The following is a 24,108-nucleotide window of genomic DNA, read 5'->3' as shown; positions in this document are numbered from 1 at the left end:
AAGGAAGCAGTTGATGCTTAAGGCAGAAATTATGGACAAATTTTTGTTGGACAGAATTCCACAAGGTGTCTTTATTATGGTAAAGGAAGGGTAACTGTGGCTTACCATTTTTGTGAACAGATTATAATAGTGACATAATAATTTAATAGTGACATAAGGAAACACTAGGGAAGTGACACTTTTGGTATCAAAACTATTATCTGACCAGACTAATAGAATTTCCTCAAACCTGCTATTAAATATCTGAGACTGTGGAATTTGTGACAGCTTCATAATTTCCTGTTGTTTTGTTGTACTTGTTAACTATTTTTTGTTGTTGTTCTTCATCCATTATGTGTCTCTTTGCACACACGGAGAGAGTGCGCAGGAAAGGCATAGAGAAATATATTGAAAGGTGTATCCACGTTTCTGTGTCCCTGTGTCATTAATTTGAAACAAATTCATTAGCTTTGTATTTGGTTAATCATTCCCCTGTTTATATAAGTTCATTGAAACCTATGCAAATAAAAATTAACTTCTTGTTCAGTATACAGTATATGGGCAAGTGAAGTATTGGATTCTACTCTTGGTAAATAAGCTGTGCAGTTTGTTTCCTTTATTTTATTTTGACTTGCTATAAAGTTGTATGTAAATGCAGATTCAGCCTTAGGATTTTGTAGAATCATATTAATTTGCTGCCTTGTTACAGTGATATACACAACTGTGATTGCACAATGCACATTTCATTAATGAAAATGGTTACAAGCTAATTACCAATAAACTTTGCAGCAATTAAATAAGGAAATGGGTACACATCAATTGCTACAACTAGTAAAATGCAGAATATTAGGAGATTAAGGTTTTGATGTTTCAGCTTTTGCTACAGCTAGATAAAGAAAATAAAGTCTGAAAGGAAGGAAGGGGGGGTTGGTTTTGCACAGTAGTGCAGCAGCTGAGGAATAGCAGAGCTCTGCACCCTACGGCCAATTTCTTCCTGTTAGGGGACTCTAAATGGGCCTGAAGTCGCCCCATGGAGGTGATAAAGAAGGAGAGAAGTCCCGCCGAATGTGGAGAGATGGCGGTTGATCCTATCAGTCCAGGAAAAGCTTTCCAGAATCCAGCAGGAGAAAGGCTAGCTTAACTTCAGAGTCTAGCACAAGCTACAAGCAGCCAAAGACCAAAAGCACTATCTTAAGCTGACTAAAACCAATGTTCTTGGAACTGGGTAAAACAGTGATTTTTTCTCTTCTACTTGATAATTGATTTCCTGTGGGGGAAAAGCCCAAGAAGCAAAAAGTCTCTGAAAGTGAGAAGGAGGGGGATCTTTGCCCTACCCTCCTACAGACGGAAGCAGTGAATTAAACCTTTAAGTGGGGACAGAAATATACTGAAATGAAATGAATACAAGATCTAAATATGCATAATTTTGAAATTGGTGGAATGTGTTAAGATTTCCCTTTTAACTTGTGAAAATAGAAGAAAACAATTGTTTATTTTGAAAACTGAAAAACAAACTAGTGCTGACATCTAGTGGTGGATGAAAATATAGTAGTTGCTTCAATACACGCGCTGGCAAAGCCCAGGAAAAGATCACTTGTTTTTGGTGATCTTCAATGTCTTAATAACAGAGAACAACTGTGACAAAAAAGGGGAAAAAAAGAAAACATCTTGGGCTACCTACAAAGCGAGAATTATAAACTTTAGAAGAAGAAATGACCTTTCTGGATTACAAGTACTTATTCAAGTGTGACTTCAAAGCTGTCTGACTCAACCCAGGTGGAAAAAGATTTACAGGAAATAATGGACATGGAAAAGATAACATACTCTAAGATCACAAAATAAGTCTGAGGACAAGAAAAAAAAGATTTGACAAAATGGATTACACAACTACCAGGAGAACTACAAGAACTTAAGAGACAAAAAAAGTGATAAGAGAAATTAAGAGAGAAAGAAAGGGAAAAAATCTGGAGGGGCAAAACTTTCCTATAAAAACATCTCAACTGATTTCCCTTTTGTACCTATAACAACATCTACAAGACTATGGAAAGATCTTTGATTCAGAGAAACATATTGATCAGGAAATATGTCTGGTTAAAAAAAAGGCTAAAGTGAGAATCAAGAAATTAGATGATGGGATCTATCAGAGGGAATATTTGAAAATTAAAAATATGTTTGAATATGGATAAAGAAATAAAAAGATTTTGAATATAAATGAATTTTAGTTTAAGAGGGATGAGCCCCACAAGTAATATAGTATTTTTTCTTTCGTTTTTCCTTTGTGTTCTGTTTTTTGACATGAGAAATATAAAAATGTTGGGATGGTTTATATAAAGAAAATGTTTTAGATACTTAAGTGAAATTGATCTTAAGAAAACTTCAAATGGATAAAAATGTTTTGATTACATCTAAAAGATTAGATAATTGGATTTATTAAATGAACGCTTAAAGATTAAACATATGCTTGAATATAGTTAAAAAGAAGAGAAAAATTCTGGATATAAATGTACATTAGTCTAAGAGGGACATGTATTTTAAATAGTATGCTATCTTCTTTCTTTTTTTCCTTTTTTTTCTTTTTTTTAAGATATGAGAAATGTAAAAGTGTTGGGATGGCCTGTATGAGGAAAAATACTTAAATACTTAAGTCTAATCTTAACCATTAAGAATGTTTTGAATATTGTGTGGAAAACAAATTTAAATAAGAATTTTAAACAAGATCTATGATAAGGCAATCAAATGATCAATTAGAAAAGAAGTCTTATATCAGTGTGGTTATTATTTACAGAAATATTAGAAAAATGTCTATATTTAATTGTTATTTATCTAAATAATAAGAATTGTATTAATGGAAGGTTGGCAAAAGAAAACATTTTTGGAGGAAGAGAACATCAAGCAAAGCTACCATGTGGACTATAAATTATAGAAACTAATTGTTATTGATTGTTTTTAAATATAAACCCAGACAACATGATGTTTACCAAATATTAAGATTATTATGTAAAAATAATAATAATAAAACATATTTTAAAAAAAGAAAAAGAAAATAAAGTCTGCTGCTAGAACCAGAAATCATCATAATTGTTTGCCTGGGAATATTTTTTTTTCATTCCTGTCATCAACTGATATAAATTAAGGTAATTATCTTGCTGAGTTTTTTTCTTACATGATCATTGTGACACTCTTCAGCGGGGTAAAATATATAATGTTAAGCTTACAAATAGTGAATTTGTTCATTTAAGGATGCTGCACATACAGCATCTGTTCATGGAAACATTGGATGAAGGTATAAAGATATGATAAACTCAGAAGATTCATTTTTCTCACTATGCACATGTATACATAACACAAACTAGACTGTTGTTTCTCTGTGTCATATAATATATGTGGCTATATGCATAATTCTGTATTTATTTATGTTTGTGATATTTATGTAGCGTATATCAGAGGTGGTGACCCTTTGAGAGCTGTATGCAACTAAATTTCATTTTAATGTATGCCGATTAGTGTACATTCAAAGTGACAATAAAGTTATTATTCTATTCTATATCTTTATTGAGGTCTTTGACCAGTATATAAATACAGTTCTAAATACATTACAAAATAACAAAAAGAAGCTAATTAACATTTAATTTAATTAACTTTTAAAAGAGTTAAGGAGAAAAGGAGAGGCAAATTTTAAAGGTGTCAAAGATGTTTTATTTGTCAATCTTTTCTGCCTCACTCTCATAACAAGGAGACAAAATTTGGCTTCATTACAGATAACAATGGCCTTATGTTTTGTTAGAAGATAGTTGAAGTAGCAGTGGTCATCTGTCCCTGGGAAATCCTTTATAAGGGTGTCTATGGAGATTCCCAGTCATCCAGATATGGTTGTCCCAAAGGTGCTTTTTTCAGGAAGCAACTCGACTTTCTTGTTTTTCTTTTGAAGACGTTTCGCTTCTCATCCAAGAAGCTTCTTCAGCTCTGACTATATGGTGGGAAGTGGAAAGATTTATATTGCTTGCAGACAGATGGTTGTTTGCATTCCTTGAGAGAATTGTTGAAACTATTTTGAAGGTTTACCTGTGTCCTCAGGGTCACCTGAGGAATGCAAATGTGTGTGGAGTCTTCTTGGCTGCAGGATGTTTTCTGCCCTTTGTCCCTTCACTGTTGACCTTCATCCTTATAATCTTTATAAGGGGCTAAATCAGCATATCACACAGGTTCAAATAGGCATGCTGGCTGACGAATTCTAGGAGTTGAAGTGCACAAGTCATAAAAGGGCCAAGTTTGAAGACCCCTGCTCTATATTATGGGAATAACTCTGTTTTTAAAATTGTTTTAAAAATTCTGCTTTTTCATAATATTGAGGCCAATTGTGTGTGGAAGGCAGTTGCTATCATGCTTAAACAGATTTTGGATATTGGTCAGATCAGATCAATTTTATTATGGCCTTTAGTCATCATATGAAACAGAAGAAAAAATGGGAGAAAAGGGAATCAAAATGGATAAACAAAGATAAGCATACTGTATCTAGAAATTCATCTTAAATCTTACTATGGATCCCCTATCAGTATAAGTAGAAAACCAAACTTTGCACTATTGAATATTGGTATGGAAGATTTATGGACACCACTGAAAATGCTGATTATTAACTAAAACTGCTGTGCAACTTTGATCCCAGATTATCTACGGTTCATCCATTAGTTCTTATCCTATTCCTCCAACAGTAGAAAACAATTGTGTTCTTTTCTCATAAAATGTTCTGACAACTTTTTATATATCTACATATCCCTTTCTCCAGCCTATGCATAAGTGATTCTACTATCATCTTCATTGGCCTACTTACTAAGAATGTTACTTTATTGGATAAGACTTTGTCCCCAGAATATTATGGAACATAATTGGGTATGGAGATAAAAGAAAAAAAGGAAGTCAGGGAGACGGGGGGACTATTTTTTAGTGTATATGGTTTAAATAAATATTATTTTGATGTAGTGTACTCTACATTATAAATATATAAACTGTCTGGATTCAAGAAACATATATCACACAGTAAAAGAATTGTGCTTGAACAAAAGATAATCAATAAAGGGCTGTTTCTTATCAGACTAGGAAATTCACCATGTATCATATGTCCAATGCAGCCATTGATTTATTCTGCATAGATAATATTCATCTCGACATCCTTTTCTTAAAGCAATTTTATTTGCTATTTTTTACTGAATTCACGTTTATGAGTATTGTATAGGATTCTAGATTATCCTCTGTTAAAATGTATGTTGCAAAAAAAAAACACCTTAGTGTTGCTTAGTTCCTTAGATAAATTCAGTAATGTTAGTGTTAGGATTTTGTGGTAATCAATTTGGATGAAAAGTTGCCCATGAAGATGTAACCTTTCAAAAAAAACTACTGTATTTTTCAAGAGTTTTGGTGGACACAGTCCAGGCTGCACATCCATTTCCATGAGGGGAAACGACCCTAAGATCATAAAAACATATTTTATGTATGGATCTACCAGTTACCAGATTTTATGAGATTTTCTGCAGCCAAATAGAAGTAGTTAAGAACAGAACCAACAAGCTATATTCTAATTCTAATTCTAACAACATTAGAGAACTAAGGAAAAAAAATAACATTTTTTATCTTACTTGAACCATTCTGTAAGCATTCCATTTATTTTCACACGTTACCTCATTAAGCAATCAACTTCCAACTCAATTCCCAGGAATACCATTGCATAATTCAAGCTTGTTACACTTTCTCTAAACAAGCAAACAAACACCATTTTTCACATTCATACATTTTTCAGTGATGTGCTTAAGAGCAAAAATCTTTCCACAGTTTCCTCGTGGTCACATTCTTTGTCCTTTCAGTTAGAATTCTGCAAAATATCTTCCAAGGTATATTTAAGAAACTAATGCCCTGTAAATTTTGCTTTCATTCTTACTACCTTTCCCCTTGAATATAGAACACTAATGACACATTTCCAATTTTTAGACAAGGACGCAATCTGCACACACACACACACACACACACACACACACACAAACTAAACAGGTTGTAGAAGCTAACCACAGCGATATTCTTCCAGCTGGAGCATTAATACCTATGGGCTTATCGTTTTTCACCTTTGTTTTATGTTGACATACGCAACATGATGTTTTTAAGCTTATGCTTCATCCTTTGTTAGCAGTCTACTCTTAAAAAAATTTTCTCAGAGATCCAGATGGTGCCCTACTTACCTGTATTTTGGAAAGCAGTAAAAGGAAGCTTTCTGGAGAGATTTAATTATGATTTTGAAACATTTTAGGAAGATGAAAGTATACATTAAGTTACTGGTTTGGTTATATCTATGTCACATGCACATTCCGAAGGAATAGTAAGAACAGTATTTGTCAGTTTGGGCCATCATACCAACAAGTATGGAAAAGAAATAATTGAAAAGCAGCTATTTTAAATTTTGATAAAACGCTTGTTTTACCTTGCATGCCCCTTTACTAACTATATTTATACCTTAGTGTGCTTACAGTGAAAACTGTGCTTTTTGTCCCTGGAGACACAAACTGTTCCTTTTGTTCTGGTAGCTTTTCCACTGTCAAGTAATTATATTACAAAATGCAGGTAACCTTATTTTTGGCCTCAGTGGTAATATATTAATCAAAAGACTAACATTAACCCACAGACTATCTATTTCAAAATATTGTGTAACGAAGCTTTGAAATCCATTCTCAAAACTACATGTTTGTAAAGTGAGCCAGGTGAACGTCTGACCATTATTCTATCTTAATCAACATGAAATTATTGCAGGATTTTAAAAAGCTACGCAAGCAATGTGAGGATGGTTTCCTGCGATCCTTAGGTGTAACAGGAAGTTCTGGAAAAACCTAATATCCTTGCCTTTCATTTTTGAAATGGGAAACATTCAAGTCAACTAAACTTGAATGCTGTTGTGGTTTTTTGTTTGTTTTTTTAGTCTGTGAACTGGCAATACTCCTATTCTTGTTCTGTATTATCCAGCTCTCTGACTTGCAATAATGTACTTGTTTGTGCATTTTCTCCACCAGTGAAGGTAAAGCCAGAAGAGATACAAAGAGTTGGATTCAGTCAGGCTGGAAAGGGAACGATATTTTTATCTAACATACACTGAATTTTTAAAAGAGCCTGTGCTGTTTTCTTAGCCATATATAAGCAGGAAGTAGAGGAAATCTGTAACTTTCTCATCTGGGACATTGCACCGACACAAAATTTCTATGCTACTTCGTTATTAGCTATTAGGAACAGTGTAACTAAACGCAAAAGAATATAGTGTCAAAGTTTACTTTTAGGATGCAGCATTATGCCACAGATGTAGAGGGTGGTGTTTTTTTTAATGTGGAAAAGGTTTTTTATGTGGAAAAGCCAAGTGTTTGGCTTCTGTTGAAATATATAAACTTAACCCCCCCCCATTAAGGCTTTATTACTTTTCAGTTGTTATATGGAGTAAATTATCAAGGATAACAGTTCTTTACTGTTTTCTCTTTAAATCATTATTTATGCATTTGCTTCTTTATTATATAGATTTATGGCAAGGAATAGTCTTTGCACAGCTTGCCCTAGGTTGGGAATCTAGCATCTATGTTGCTTTCACAGCTTTCCAAGCCTGGATCTTTCTCCTTAGCCCCATTGGTTAGAGGTGATGGGATTATACTATCTGCAGGGCAGTTGGGTTGGCACAGCACTCATGGAATATTTACTTGGACTTACTGGAGAAGAGCTGTTTAAAATACACACATTTTGTGTTGTATTTGACTTCTTCTATAATTGTATAAAAGGGACGCGGTGGCTCAGTGAGTTAGGACGCTGAGCTTGTCGATCAGAAGGTCGGTAGTTTGGTGGGTCGAATCCCGAGTGCCGTGTAACAGTGAGCGCCTGTTACTTGTCCCAGCTTCTGCCAACCTAGCAGTTCGAAAGCACATAAAAATGCAAGTAGAAAAATAGGGACCACTACGGTGGGAAGGTAACAACATTCCGTGCGCCTTTGGCATCTAGTCATGCCGGCCACATGACCACAGAGATGTCCTTGGACAAGCGCTGGCTCTTTGGCTTTGAAACGGTGATGAGCACCGGCCCCTAGAGTTGGAAACGACTAGCACGATTTTGCAGGGGAACCTTTACCTTTATGTTTATAATTCTATAAACAATCTAAATTAATTGATTGACATCAAGTCAATGTCAGCTCTTAATGGCTACATAGATAGATTTTTCTCAGCATGATCAGGTCCCAGTCTAAACCTTTAAGTCTTACACCAGGGCTTTTCAACCAGTGGTCCAGGTACCACCTGTGGTACATTGGCACCTGGCAGGTAGTACACGACCATCCTAGAAAAGTGGTAGTAGGGGAGGGGAATGAGCTGAACTGGTGGGAGCACCGCACAAGCCTGAGTGAGAGACGGCTGGAATGTTGCAGGGTCTTGTGAATTACATTCAGATGCTTGGCAACTGATTCATATTTACGATGGTCACAGTGTCCCAGGGTCATGTGAAGTGACCAAAACCTGATGCAACCACCCAGCAGATGGGGGGAATAAAAACCAAACACACCTCCACCCCACCCCCACTGCCAATCCTCAACAGAAATGCTCACAACAATGAAAACCTCAACAGGAGGAAGAGCACCACCGGGCAGGCAGGCAGGTGTTTGCTTGGCTGTGGCTTGGGGGGCACTTTTTTCAGTGCCATTGTAACTTCAAACAGTCACTAAGCAAACTGTTGTAAGTCAAGGACTACCTGTACTTCATCACTTTTTTCCTTTGGGGGGGTCATCAAGTGGTACTCAGATGTTGCCATATCCTAAAAGTGGTACAGTGGGGGAAAAGGTTGAAAAGCCCTGTGTTACACCACTGCACTGATTTCTACTAGGTGAGTCCATCCACTTTGATGCCAGTTGTCTTCTTCTTCACTTACTTTCCACCTTTCTCAGCTTTATAAACTTACCCAGAGAGCTAGTTCTTCAATAATATGTGCGAAGTATGATAATTTAAGTCTAGTCATTTGTGCCTCAACTGAGAAATCTGAGTTGATTTGTTCAGTGATCCATTTGACTGGTTTTTGGCTAATAATCTAGATAGTAATCTTAGATTGAATACCTACACTTGAACGACAGTGTAGAATTGCCCTTTCCAGTTCTGAGGTTCTAAAGTTGTGTTTGTGTGTGCATGTAGTGTGCGTGTGAATGTATGTATGTATGTATGTATGTATGTATGTATGTATGTCATATCAGTTATGTTGCTTATTCAGTGACTTCAATGTAAACCTGAACTGGAGAAGTCCAGTTATCACATTGTTCTATTATTTTTATTGGCTTGATAAAATAACATGTAACCCTGAGTTCTTTTTCCTGTGCAGACAGGGCAAATAAAAAGGGAAAGGATAGTTGCTGTCACATTTTGAAGGCCTAGTAATGTTTTTAAAATACTCTATGATAATGTCATAAAATAGAGAGTGGGCTGATATTTCCTGTATTTTATTGGATTGCCTCATTGTGTTATCACTGAAACAAACCCCTAACTCTCCTTTCAAGATACAGAAATGGAAGTAAGACTCAACTTGTGAAGTCTGTCAAGCATTTAAGCCCAGCATTTAAAAAAATTCCAATCCCTTGAAATCCATAGCCTCTCTTTCTATCTGCAGTATGGAGAATGCTAACTTTTGGGCATTTAGACATGAATGCTAAACATTTAACCATTTGGAATTGAACCCAAATACCCTCTTAACAACTTTTGTGTGATTTGTTCCTTGCTGACATTTATTGTTTTCAAATTACTGCTGAAAATCTGAATTCTTTCCATGTCTATCAAAATACAGATAGTGTCAATTATTTGACATGGAGTTACAAGAGCTATTTGGTAGTAAATATTTCAGGAATACAGAAAATTGATTGACTGATAATGTGCCGTCAGACTTATGTGAGCTCTTAGTTATCACATAGACAGACTGAGGCATATATTTGGCAGAGAATGTTTCTACAGTTAATGAAACATGCCTCTCTATTTTCTTTTTTTCTACCACCATATACTTAAAATTAAATGTAAAAAAATTCTATAAAACATCACAGTAACACTTGTTTTGCCTTTTGTTTTAGCATCCAGTTCTAAAGTGCAAGTTTGTTCATGCAAGCAGAAATATATTTTCTACACAGGTTGGGAGTTATGCAATTCAACTAAAAATATCCAGTCTCAGAGGAAGGCACATCACTTCTAGCTTAGTGTTAGTAGCTCTTTTTTTTACTTGAGTTGAGTTGACAACAGCAGTCTGTCTTGTATCAAGGTATTTGCTGCAACGATAAAGTGTTCACTGAAATGTAAATCCATCTGTCAAATAGACAAAAACCTAGATTCCAACTTTTTCAGGCTATATTTCCCATCTAGAGAAACATTCCAGTTTTTATTAAAAATCTTTCACCATTGTTCATCTGTATGATGTCAGTAGTACTATTTGACAAAAAATGAACTGCCAGTTGAATTCTGTTCATTGACCACAATAAATCTTTGTGTTTATGTTTGAACAGCTAATTAGTAATTTAGAATTATGAGTTGTATTCCAAGAGGAAGTCATATTAATGATGTAAGGATTGGAGACAAAGCAGTTTTTGTTAACTTAGCCTATCAATTTAATCTGCTGGATTTTTGACAGATTTCATATTGAACATAATTCATGTTTTATAATTATCTAATCACAGAAATGTGGAGTCATAGGTGCAAAACTCAATATTCTGAAATTTTCTCTTGTACAGCTTTTCTAAATAATGATATATATAGTACTAGCTAGATTTGGAAAAGATTTTTAGTGCTTGGGGAAAGTTTTGGGATAAATAATAATAGAGGAGCTTTCAAGGAATAGAACTATAATGGTTCACATAGCACTTACATCCTATCCAAGGCAAATAGTAGCAGAATGTTAGGCAAAAAATAAAAATCCAATTTTGTTTATTAATAATAGGAAACTAAATTTGGTTTAACCTTCATGGCACTATATTATTTGCATGTTATAGAAACTCATGGTTAATGTAATTACTATATAATTTCAGTATTGGAAATGCAATAAGCCATGTATAGAAATGCATCCTCATTCACTTACCTCAACTCAATATGAGTGAGAATGCAGAACAGAATACAGAATAGACTATTTTATGTTTTACAAAATATCTAAAAAATCTTTTTCAAAAAAATCCTAGAATAAACCACCAAGCTCCAAAGGATTCAGCCAAATCATTTTGGATCAGATGTGATTCAGCAAAAATAAAATCCAGTTTTTTACTAGATTTCAGCCAAACCCAAATTTGAAATGTCTTGGAAGAATCCTAAAGTGATTTTATGGGTAATTTGGGCAAGTTATTCATACCAACTCCTCCCTCCTGTTATCTAAGACTTGCTTGTTTTCTTAATATCTTACCTCCCTTCCTCCTCCTGTAATATGGACCTTCACTTTTTCCTGATGTACTCCCCCCACTATATCTGCTTGAAAAGCCACATACTGGTCCATACCTAGAATAAAACAGCTTTTTTCCACACTTATAGATCAAAACATCCCAAAAATATGTTGTAGATTAAACATGGTTAATTTGAAGCCAGATATTCTATATAAATGGAATGCTTTATGCACAAACATTTTGTACATTTCCACTGAAAAAGCCTGTCCTAAGCTGACTGTTTTGTTGTAAGTATGGTGCCATGTAGTTGAAGCATGAATGGAGCCATATGTGTTTTCATTTTTCTCTTTTGTGTTTTGCAAATGCAATCTATCAGCTAGGTTTCCATTTCTTCATATTGTTCCAGCTATATTTTATTATTCACAGTGGTGGCAGTAAAGCTGAATGGCCTTTTTCCAATCATAGAGTTATAGCAGAGCCTCTAACCATGATTATTATCAGACAATCTTGTGCCTTTTAATACTTTACTGGGAACAGATCAATTTGGATGATATTTAAAAACTCAAATGTTCTTCCAGTAGCAAAAAAATCCCCAAAACATGCCTGATCTTTATGCAAACTCATCTTTGATGATACATAATGTTTGTAATTATAGGTTTCTTCAGGAGTTCTGTGTATTTTTTACATTGTCAGAATTTAGTGTAGCTCAAATGAAAACACAGCATAGTGATAATTTGAAATAATTGAGGTGAGCTATGGGATTATTTTTTATGCAATATGCACAAATTATTCAGCTTTATAGCAGCAACAGCAGTGCATACAAAATACCAATAAACTTTAATCACACTTATGAGTTTATATGTATGTTGATTTCATTCTTATGTATTTCAGAAGTTGCATGTTGCATTATAATAACCCTTCTGGATTTGATGGTGTTTCGAACTACAAACTGTTCTCTTCAAAATAGTACCAAAGCTAAAACTATAAAAAGGGTGAAAATAAATATATATATTTTCTTACCCTGAAGATCATAGCAGCAGCATTCAAGTAACCCAGAATATTGGAGCTGGTGATAAAAGCTGCTTACCAGAACTCTTTTGAATATTTCTTTGCTAATTGGGCATGCAGTATAGAAGTATTCAAATCAAGATAGATCTTCAACTAAAAGAAAATGTAGTGTGTGCTATCAACAACATGCCTAGTTTTATTAGCTTTGATGGATAAAATTATGATATGTAGACTATTGCATGAAAATCTTTTTAATAGTTCTACAGTAAGTTGTCATAGAAGTAGTTAATATCCCACCCTGCAGTTGCCTAGCAACCCCAGAGGTTTTTATCCCCTCTGCTCCAGTTAAAAAAAATGCTAGTGAGGAAGAGAAGCAAGCAGATGGCACACCATTTGCCTTATGAATCATCTATTCCTTCTCAAGAGCTTGCGTTTGTACAAGACAAATAATAGACCCAAATGAATTCTGTACAGTGTATTCACATTATATTACATACCTACATATCCATCATGTTATTCCCTTTGAGAGTAAGCAGGGCTATGCAAAGTGCCAAAGGAGAATAGGAAATTGTCAATCAAAGAACTGAAGGTGTGAAATAAGAAAAGTAAAGGACATCTTGTTTATACCAAGAGCATTCATTATAACTTGCCAAACCTCTCTATTGTTGCAAATTATTCTTGCTTCTTAGATGAGGGAATAAAAGGGGAACTCATCAGATTTGCAGATAACACTAAACTGGAAGGAATAGCCAACACTCCAGAACAGGCATCCCCAACCCCTGGTCCATGGATCAGTACTAGGCCGCAGCATGCCAGCAATCGATCTGCACAAACAAGGAAAGCCCCATCTGTGGGATGCAGGCAGTACACAAAAACATGCACACTCTGGTTCATGGAAAAACCTTTCTCCACGGAACCGGTCCCTGGTGCCCAAAAGGTTGGGGACCACTGCTCCAGAACATGGGCTCAAGATCCAGATGGATCCCAGCAGACTATCTAACAAATTGAAATTCAAGTGGACAATCACTTATATATGAGCCAGCAGTATGCAGCAGCAGCCAAAAAAGCCAATGCAATCCTAGGTTGCATTAATAGAGGGATAGAATCAAGATCACATGAAGTATTAGAACACTTTATAGAGCCTTAGTAAGACCACACTTAAAATACTGCATCCAGTTTTGGTCATAGAATACTTTTTCCTTGCCTTCAACTTCTTTCTTTACTAGCACAATTGTCTGTCTGTCTTTCCATCCATTTCCATCCTCTTTCTTTTCCTCCCCCTTTCCATTCATTCTGCTTGGAAGATTGCTCTTGCATACTTCCTCATACAAGACATACAATTTTTTTTTTGTTCCTGTAACCACTACTCTTATTTCTTTCTCTTTCTTGCTTTTTTCCATATCAGTTTTTTTTCCAATTCCACTCTTCATATTACTAAAAACTGACAACCCCACATTAAGAAGTTTTCATTACCATTGAATTCTTCACTAATTCTCTTTCATCATAAAGAACCCAATAATGCCTTTAGATACATTCCTTTGCATGAATTTATATGAACTCTGATATTTATGCCTTGTACTCTAAACAAGCAGACTATTTTTGGAACAGGTACTCGCCAACCATAATCCTTGACTCTCCAAATAACCCGATTTATTTTGTATATTCTCCCATCATATCCTACACACTATTCATGACACCTAATGGAATAATTTTCCCTTGCTTCACATTCATTAAGAATGTTGTGCTGTGTTTCCCCAAATCATACTTTGTTCTTATCATTATTCATTGGATTGTTGTAGGTATGAATTCTACTTTCATATGCATCTAGAACAGACATGTCAAACTTGTGACATCACACAATGTATCAGAGCTTTGTCGCCATTGCCGGCAATGGGGTGGGCGTGGTTTCCCGGTGACACGTCCGGTCCATGAGCTGGCAGTTTGACACCCCTGATCTAGAACAATCTTTATGATATCAATTCAGACTTGAATAAATACATCAATTTACCTCTTTCATTTATAATTAATCATAATGTTTTCCTGTGCCTTTATTTATCAACTCCATCTCCCTCATAGAGAAAAGTTTTGGTTGTCATCTGAATTAATCATAGCCATGCCAAATCAGTATCTCCTGCTCACAATACGGCAATACTGAATAGTTTAGACACATGTAGACCAGTACAGGTGGTCCTCAAACTTGCAACCATTTGATTAGGGACCATTTGAAGTTACAACAGCACTGAAAAAAATGACTTATGACTATTTTTCACACTTACAACCACCGTATCATTGTTATGGTCACATGATCAAAATTCAAGTGCTTGGCAATTAGCATGTATTTATGATGGTTTCAGTGTCCCAGGATCTTGTGATCACTTTTGTAACCTTCTGACAAATAAAGTCATTGGAGAAACCATATTCACTTCTTCACCATATTCACTTTTTTACTGTTTTTTACTGTTGTTTTATTGTATTGACTGTTTTTAGTGGGCATGTATTTAATCCTTTTTTAATTTTTGTAATTCTGTATTTTTATTCTTGCCCTGTTCACCGCCCTGAGTCCTTCGGGAGAAGGGCGGTATAGAAATATTATTAAATAAAATAAAATAAGTATTACTAACTTAATAAATGCAGTGATTGATTTAACAACTGTAACAAGAAATGTAAAATGGGACAAAACTTATTTAACAACTGTCTTGTATAGCAATGGAAATTTTGGGCTCAATTGTTGTCATAGGCTGAGGACTACCTGTATGCGACAACATAACAAAACCAATTTTTGCCACAGGATGCTGACACTATGCTAGGCAAGCTAGACTCTCAATTTTAGAGACTTTCTTGTAAGCCAGCATCTCAACATCATCAACTTGGAGACATATACACTATTCTAGATAGGCACACACTCAGGATACAGCATATAATGTGATTTTGCATTTTGTTATGCTATTTTATAACTAGAAGAATATCACTTTATTCATTTTGCTATTGATAAAATAATAAACTAAATCAATCTGACATTCAACTTTCCTCTGTAATTTCATTGGAGTAGAAGAACAAATTAAAAAAATGAAATTACAGCTGAATGTCTCTTTTCTGACCCATGATAAAATATTGACAGAAATATTTTACACTTGCAACTATAAATCTACAGATCTAAATAAAAATATGCATGAGCTCTAGGCCAGTGTAGATAGAAGTCTGATTTAAGCTAGGATATTCATTTTAAAAAACAGGTAAGGCTGAAAAAAATTGAATAGAAGTTCATGTGTTTTTGTACATTTTGACAGATGACATCAATGTTTGATGTCTTCAAGAATTTTAATTCAGATTTACATTTAAGCTATCATATTTTTTCTTCTGTTTATAATGTATAACCTAAATGCAAGACTGGATATCGCTTAACCTGATCTGCAGATGTGTAGAGCTTTGTATTGTATATGATTATGTGTAAATAAATCTGGAGACAAAATTGCAGGTAGTCCTCAACTTACAACAGTTTATTTAGCGACCATTCGAAGTTACAACAGCACTGAAAAAAGTGACTTATGGCCATTTTTCACACTTATGACCATTGCAGCATCCCCACGGTCATGCGATTTACATTCAGATGCTTGACAACTGACTCACATTTATGACGGTTGCAGTGTCCCAGAGCCATGTGATCTCCTTTTGCGACCTTCTGAGAAGCAAAGTCAATGGGGAAACCAGATTCACTTAGCAGCTGTGTTACTAATTTAACAACTGCCACGATTCACTTAACAAATGTGGCAAGAAAAGTCGTAAAATGGGCAAACTCCCTTATAGCAAATTTTTCACTTAGCAACATAAATTTTGGGCTCAATTGCGGTCGTAAGTTAAGGACTACCTACAGTGGAGAGATGGCTAATTTATTTTCCCCAGAAGTTGGTGTACTTCAGTTCCCAGTATCCTTGTGATGCCGCTATGCTGAATAGAGATGATGGGAATTGGAATTCAACAAAAACTGGAGACTCGTGTGGTGTTTATCTCTGGACTAAACTGTTGAAATATCAACTTGTTCTAAATCCTTTTTCGTGTTGTGCAAGAGAATGATACATAGACAGGATTTGTAGTAGTAATAACTTTAATTTCCAGTGTTTCTTCTGCAGTTGTGTGTTGCTTTTCTCTGTATGGAGGGAATGGCTGCTTTGAGGGGGTGGATTTTCATTTAAAGATAGAGGGAGCTTTGCAAAGTTATTGCTAAGAAGTCTCCTGAGGGTTAGTCTGGCCCTTTAGCTGAATTAGGATCCTACTTTTCTAAATAATAATGTATTAACCAGCAATATTCTGTTTCAATTCAGAATATGCTGTATTTAATGAAAACGGCAAAGATCAGGACATCATTAGGCAAGGTGAGAGCCTCGGAACAAAAACAACTGAATTCATGCGAACTAATTTATAAAGCAAGTATGAAAAATTTTCTGTTTTCATTTCCAACAGTAAAAAGTTAAAATGTTTTGGGAGGGTCTAGAAATTTTCAAACCTCCTGCCTGCGATTCTTGAGAAACTTTTATGTTTCTCATTCTTGCGGTGATTATTTCTACTTATGCTTTTTATAAAAGAGATCATATTTCTGCTATGAACATAGGCAGTATATCCCTTAAGCATAAGTAAGCTTCAGTAACATGCATACTTTTGCAATGCAAGTAAATATAAATTTGATACTTTCAGCTTCATTGTTTATATTAAGATCCCTTGGGCAAAAGGAACATATTGAATGGTTACAATGAGGTTACAATGCTGCTGGACATATTTGTTGCCTCCGAGCAAATTTCCCAAAAGGTAGAATTCTCTCTCTTAGGAGACTGTTCAGGAAAATAATCTTAAATCAGCAAGAATGCCTATTTAGATATAAACATATTTACACGCCACTCCCTTGCCCAAATAAAAATATGTCCTTATGACAGAATCTTGTTGGACATCTCTCCCAAACCAACAATTTAATGGCCACACTAGATACCCATACAAAATTGATTATACTGTATAATGGCTACACTGACATGCCATTAAATCGATGGGCAGGTTTGGTGTTACTAGCTGATGTTTGCTAGTTGTGATTAATTTTTTTTCTTTTCAACAACTTTCTCTTGATCTTTTTAGGAATAGAGATGTGATTTTCAACTCAGTACATCAACCTTATTAAATTTGTTGTACTTATTTGGATTTTTCAGAGTTATATTTGTCTTGGGCAGATATTTTATTTTGGTGATCATTTGCTAAGAAAAGCAAAAGAAGCTGCTTTTTGCATTTTAATGAATGTATTTATTTTATTTATTAAATTTATAATGCAACATATATCTGCTAAAGGTAAAGGTTCTCCCGCATATGTATGCTAGTTGTTTCTGACTCTAGGGGGCCGGTGCTCATCTCCGTTTCAAAGCCGAAGAGCCAGCGCTTGTCCGAGGACCGTGGTCATGTGACTGGCATGACTAGACGCCAGAGGTGCACGGAATGCTGTTACCTTCCCACCGTAGTGGTCCCTATTTTTCTACTTGCATTTTTACATGCTTTCGAACTGATAGGTTGGCAGAAGCTGGGATGAGTAACAGGCGCTCACTCTGTTACGTAGCACTTGGGATTCGACCCGCCAAACTGCCAACCTTCAGATCGACAAGCTCAGCGTCCTAACCCACTGAGCCACTGCGTCCCTATATCTGCTACACCATCTAAAAATTACTTCCAAGGCCTTAAGTCATATATGTGATTCTTTTTCTTTTATGTATTTGTGTATTATTGCATAGACAAGTACACCCTGATAATATTGCGTGTGTTTGATGCTCACAATAAGATTTTGATTCTTGGTGATACTAAATATGTATGTATATGTATAAGTGTATACACACATACATGTATACACAGATATACTTACATACATATATACCTACACATACATATGCGCAATTGCCTGTAGTAGAATCTGGTTGCTTGGTCATTGATCAGATTGTATATTGCCTGCCCTGTTCTGGTGGGGATGGCATGCTGAGCAGATTTCCTTCTTTTAGTTCTCTTCTGCCAGACTGAGATAATGACACACCTGGGGGAGAAGAGCGGTGGTTATATTTTCTTCTTAGTCTGCTAAAGCATAGAAGGGAAAACCCTTTAAGAAAACAGGGGAAACAATGGGAGCTTTGCAGTGGAAAGCTATGCATGAGAAGGCCAGTAAATGAAACAAGGGAAATATAGGCAGACAAAACAGAAAATACAAAGCTTAATGAACAACAAGCCAGAAAAAATATGAGATATGTATAAAACAAACAAACAAACCTGTTGCAGTATTATGTATGTAAGCTACAATCATTTCATATTTGTAAACCTGAAAATATATTCTTTCCTTGTATGGATAAATATATTTACATATATGCAAGGCTCTGTGTAGATTCCAAATAAAGAAAACACTTTTATTTTATTTTTTTAAAGTATTTTATTAGTTTTCTGTCATTACAATTCATTTGTGCTTAATGAACAACATGTTGTCTGGGTTGATTTTTGCTTAGTCATAAAAAGTTGAGTTCTTATTCTCTATCTCGTTTTTCCAACCATTGATAAAATAAGTTCCATGTTTGAAAGTATTCTGTATCTTCTTTTTCTTTAATTCTCAATGTAAATCTATCCATTTCCGCACAGTCCAGTATTTTCTTAATTATTGCTTTCTCCAATGGAGTTATCTTATTTTTCCAGTGCTGTGCAAATATAATCATCACTGTTGTTAATATATGTAGTGTTAAATATACATTTTGTTTATCAAAGTTTTCTGGAATTATGCCTGATAAAATATTTTCAGGTTTAAAATTTACATCCGTAACATCTTTTCTAACGAAATATGTATTTTTGTCCAAATTTCTTTTGTTTTAACACATGTTCACCACAAGTGATTATATTGATTATATTTCCAACATTTACTAGACACATTTTTAAACATTTTTGCTAATCTAACAGGTGGGAAATGCCATCTGTATCATTAATAGCCATCCTGGGATTTTCGTATAAATTTTTGGTTTTATCTTTTCCCATACAGATAATAATACGTTTCTTATGTAATGGTTTTGAAAGTATCCATGGGTTTTATTCTTTTCATCCCATAAAAATGTGTGCCAGCCAAGTTGTAAGTCATGTCCTTCTAAATATAACAACCTTTTTTTTTCTGAGGGTTATCCATTCTTTTAGCCATGCTAGAGCATGTGCTTGGTAGTATAGGACCCAATCTGGTAGTCCAAATCCTCCATTTTCTTCGGCTTCTTGTAGCATTTTCAGTTTACTTCTGGTTTTCCTTTCTTGCCAAATAAATTTCAAGATCTGTCTATTCAAATCATCAAAAAACTGTTGGAATAAAAAAAGAAGTTTTGGTAAAATATTCGTTTTCACAGTAGCTATTCTTCCTAGCACTGATAATTGTAGGTTTTTCCATCTTTCCAAGTCTATTTTTATTTGACTTAGTAATTTTATGTAATTATCTTCTTTTATCGTTGCACATCTTGCTGTTAAGTATATTCCCAAGTATTTAACTTTCTTAACTATTTGTAAGTCTATTTTTTCTGACAGTTGTGTTTTTTTGCTTATCTGTAAGGTTTTTAACTATAACTTTGGTGTTATTTTTGTCTGTTTATTTTCAGTCCTGCTATTTCTCCAAATTTCAATAATTTGGACGTTGTCTCCAACGGTTCTTCTAGAATAAATACCAAGTGATCTACAAATGCTTGTAGTTTATAGCTTTCATCTTTTATCTGCATTCTTTTAATTTCCGGATCTTGTCTGATATTCCTGTTGAGATCTTCCAACGTTAGTATGAATAGCAGTGGGGATAGTGGGCATCCTTGTCTTGTGCATTTCTTTATATTAAAGTTGTCCGCCTAGTCCCCATTGACAATTACTTTTGCTGTTTGTTTATCATATATTGTCTTAATAGTTTTATGAACTTTTCTCCAAAGCCCATACAGTTTCATTGTTGTATCATAAATTGCCAACTTACATTATCAAAAGCTTTTTGAGCATCTAGGAAAATTAGAGCCATTTGTTTTCCTGGATGCATTTCATAGTATTCCAGTGCATCTAAAATAATCCTCAAGTTATTTTTTATTTGTCTTTTTGATAAAAATCCATTTTGCTCTGGATGGATAAGTTCAGTCAAGAATCTTTTCATTCTCTCTGCTATTATTGAAGTGAAGATTTTATAATCCACATTTAATAATGATATCGGTCTATAATTTTTTATCTGTGTTAAATCTGAATCTTCTTTTGGTATTAAAGTAATATTTGCTTCTGTCTGTGAGTTAGGTAATTTGGCTTCTAATAATACCTCATTGCACACTTGGTAGGCTTACTATATCTTGTAAATAATTGTTAGACCTCTGCAGGTATCCTGTCTGGTCCTGTTTTGTTTTTTGTTTTTTCATTTTTCTGTTTTTTTATAGCTTCTGTCACTTCCATCATTGTAATTTTTTCATTTAGTATATTTTTCAGGTTCTCTGGAATTTTTGGCATATTAGCATTTTCCGGATATTGTATTATTTTTTCCCAAGAAATTTCTTCTTTATCATATAATTTTTCATAAAATTCTTTAACTATTTTTTTTATTACATCAGTTTGAAATTGTAAACTGCCCTTCTCATCTGGCAATTTATTTATCAATTTTGTTCTCTCTTTCATTTTTTTCAGTTTATAGGCCAACCATCTTCCCGGCTTATTTACATTTTCAAAAAGGTTTTGTTTTGCCCTTTTAATTTGTTGAGCCAATTCCTCTGACTCTTATTAGGTTTAGTTTGCGTTTTATTGTCTCCATTTGTCTTTTCACAGTTTTCTTTTGTGGATGTATTTGTAATTCTGACTCCAGTTTCTTAAATTCTTCCCTTAATGTTGTAAATTGCTGTTGTTTTTCTTTGTTCTTTTTAGCCATATGTTATAGCTAACCCTATAAAATATGCTTTGGCTGGGTCCCATACATTTTGAGTTGATGTCTCTTCCTTTTTGTTTTCTTTAAAGAAGAATTCCATTTCCTTTATTGCTAGTTCAAAAAATTGTTTCTCTTTTAGTAGGGATTGATTGAAAGTCCATCTTAGTTTCTTCTTTACCTCTTTCCAAGTCAGCTTTATAAGATTATGGTCTGCCCAAATGTTAGGTTCTACCTCAATCTCATATATATTAGTGCTTAGCTCAGGCGACATCCATATCATATCAATTCTAGACCAAGATTTATGTCTATTCGAATAAAATGTATACTGGGTCTTTTTTGCATTTCTTTCTCTCCAAGTATCCTGTATAGAAATTTCTTCTGTTATTCTAAAGAACGCCTTAGGGAGTATCTTTCTTCCTTTGTTCCCTATTTTACTGTTTCTATGGTCCAATTTTCTGTCTACAATTGCATTAAAATCTCCTATCAAGCAAATATTTTGGTGTTCCATTTCCAATATTTTCCTGTGTAATTTTTGATAAAATTCTTCTTGTTTGCTATTTGGTGCATATATTACTACCATCAATATCTGTTTTTGATTTATCAAGGCTTCCGGTTTGCATCGCGGCGATATAGCCAAAGGAAAGCAGGGCTCCACTTCCCATGGTTGACTTTGCCCTGCCAGGGGACCCTAAAGGGGTCTAAAGTCACCCCAGAGAGGTGATGGAAAAAGGAAGGGACCCTTGTTGATCATAGAAAATCGGAAGTCATTCCATTTTATCCGAGGAAAGCCCTCCAAACCATCAGGGGAAAAACTAGCTGCATTCCTGTAGCTAGCCTGAAGCTACTGACAACCAAAAAAAGAAAGCACTAATCAGCAGATCATGACCATCGTGTTTGGAACTGGGTGAGACTATTGGTCCTTTTTCTACTACTTTGTAACCTGATTCCCTGGAAAAGATAAATCTCTAAAAAGCAAAAAAGCCACCAACTGTGAAGGGGATTTGTGCCTCACCCTTCCAGAGAAACAAAAGTGGCAGCCTAACTCTTTTTGGAGGACAGAAACAGAGAAATACATAATACTAAAGTGAAAATAATATAAAGACACAGCTTTGATAAACTTGGGAACTTAGAGAACTCTTAAGATTTTATTTTATTTTTTTTGAAAGAATATTAGGGTAAAGTTTAGGAAACAAGTTTTCACTTTAAGTATTGGAAGAAGGATATCTAATTTAATTTAATTTAATTTAATTTATTAATATTTCTATACTGCCCTTCTCCCGAAGGACTCAGGGCGGTGTACAGGGCAAGAATAAAACACAAAGTTACAAAAATTAAAAAGTAATTAAATACATGCCCATAAAAACAATAAATACATTAATAAAACCCCAATAAAATGATAATAAAAAACCCCACCAATCCCCCCTCAGGCCAGGCCAGCTTGTTCGAACAGGTATGTTTTCAGATCGCGGCGAAAGGAGCGAAGATCGGGCGCCGTCCGGAGCTCAACCGGTAACTGGTTCCATAGCTCCGGGGCGCCCACAGAGAAAGATCTCCCCCTAGGGGCCACCAATCTACATTCTCTGACCGGTGGCACCCTGAGGAGTCCCTCTCTGTGGGAACGCACAGGGCGGAGGGAAGTTGACACCATCTAATGGTGGAGTATAGGTATAGCACTAAATTTGTTGTGTCTGGAGTGAACTTGGCATGAAGCCCAGACATAGATAACTATCTAGCCTCTTTGATGTTTTTGGAAGCTTTTAGTTCTACAGAAACCAGCTGGAAACTGACGAAAACATTCTGGGTTGTTTTCTGCATGGTGGGAGTTATAGATTGTTTCGAAATTTGCTGAGCTTCTTGGATTACAAGCATCAATTGAACTTCAACTTTTGACTTTAAGAATTATTTAGAGAGAGAGGAAAACTTGCCTTTTGGTTATTTCTGCTTGGGCAAGATTTACGGATGGATCTTAGGATGACTGGACATTTTGGATTACAAACATTGGTTGATTGACAGTTTTTGGATTTCTGGATAGAAGAGCTGAGTGCCGAAAACCTAGCTAAAAGTGGTAAAAAAACATCCCCAACATCTTCCTCTGAAACCCCCAGCCCGGTATATCAGAGATCTATAGATGTAACATTTCAACCAAAAAAAAGCTAACAATTTCCAGAAGGAAATGCAATCTATACTGCAATTAATTCAAGAGGCAATTGTTTCACACAAAGAAGGTACAAGAAGAAATTATGATGAGACAAAAGGCAATTTGGATAAGATAAATGAGCAAGTTTTTAATTTAAACTCACAATTATAAAATTTTCAGAAAATGACCACAAAGAATGAACAAAGAATTCAGAAAATAGAAGATAAATCAGAGGAAACTGACCAAAAGACAGAGGAAATAAAGGAAGAAAATACAAGACTGGTGCAGGCAAATAAAAACCTGGAAGACTCAGTGACAATATTGGAAATGGAAAATGCATCACATCCCTTAAGTTTTCAGAATATACATGAGGACAAGGAAGAATATTCTACAGAATGGATTACAGAGCTCTTAGTAGAAATGTTAGAAAAATGAAAGGAGAAATTGAGGGATTTTTTTCAATGAATATAAATGGGTTGAACTCCCCCTCAAAAATATTCCACCTAAATTGCCTTCCCTATTTCAAACAGTACCCATAAAAATAGAGAAAAAAATTCTTTTATGATCTAAATACACTGATTTGGCAATTTATTTGGCAAAGGAAGAAAGCTAGAATTAGATTAAAGAAAATGGAGGATTGGACTTAACGGATGGGATCTTATACTACCAAGCATGTGGATAATCCTTAGA

The 24,108-nt window shown here is 34.9% G+C and overlaps 1 protein-coding gene across 4 annotated transcripts in view; it reads left to right on the top strand.

Annotated features, from left to right (window-relative positions):
- The window catches only part of PLXNB2 (plexin B2), a 376,688-nt gene that overhangs the window by 198,659 nt on the left and 153,921 nt on the right, over positions 1 to 24,108 (top strand). Inside the window, exon 3 of one of the 4 annotated variants that reach the window (XM_083365663.1) lies at positions 16,696 to 16,746. The exons of 2 other annotated variants lie outside the window; for them this stretch is intronic. The gene's annotated coding sequence lies outside the window, so the exon portion shown is untranslated. Of the gene's footprint in view, positions 1 to 16,695; positions 16,802 to 24,108 lie in introns of all 4 variants that reach the window. One more of the 4 variants, XM_083365662.1, reaches the window with a different exon arrangement.

The sequence above is a fragment of the Vipera ursinii genome, assembly GCF_947247035.1.
Source record: "Vipera ursinii genome assembly, chromosome: 6".
NCBI lineage: Eukaryota > Metazoa > Chordata > Lepidosauria > Squamata > Viperidae > Vipera > Vipera ursinii.
Note: the sequence above shows the minus strand (reverse complement) of the source record. Positions and strands in the feature narration are given on the sequence as shown.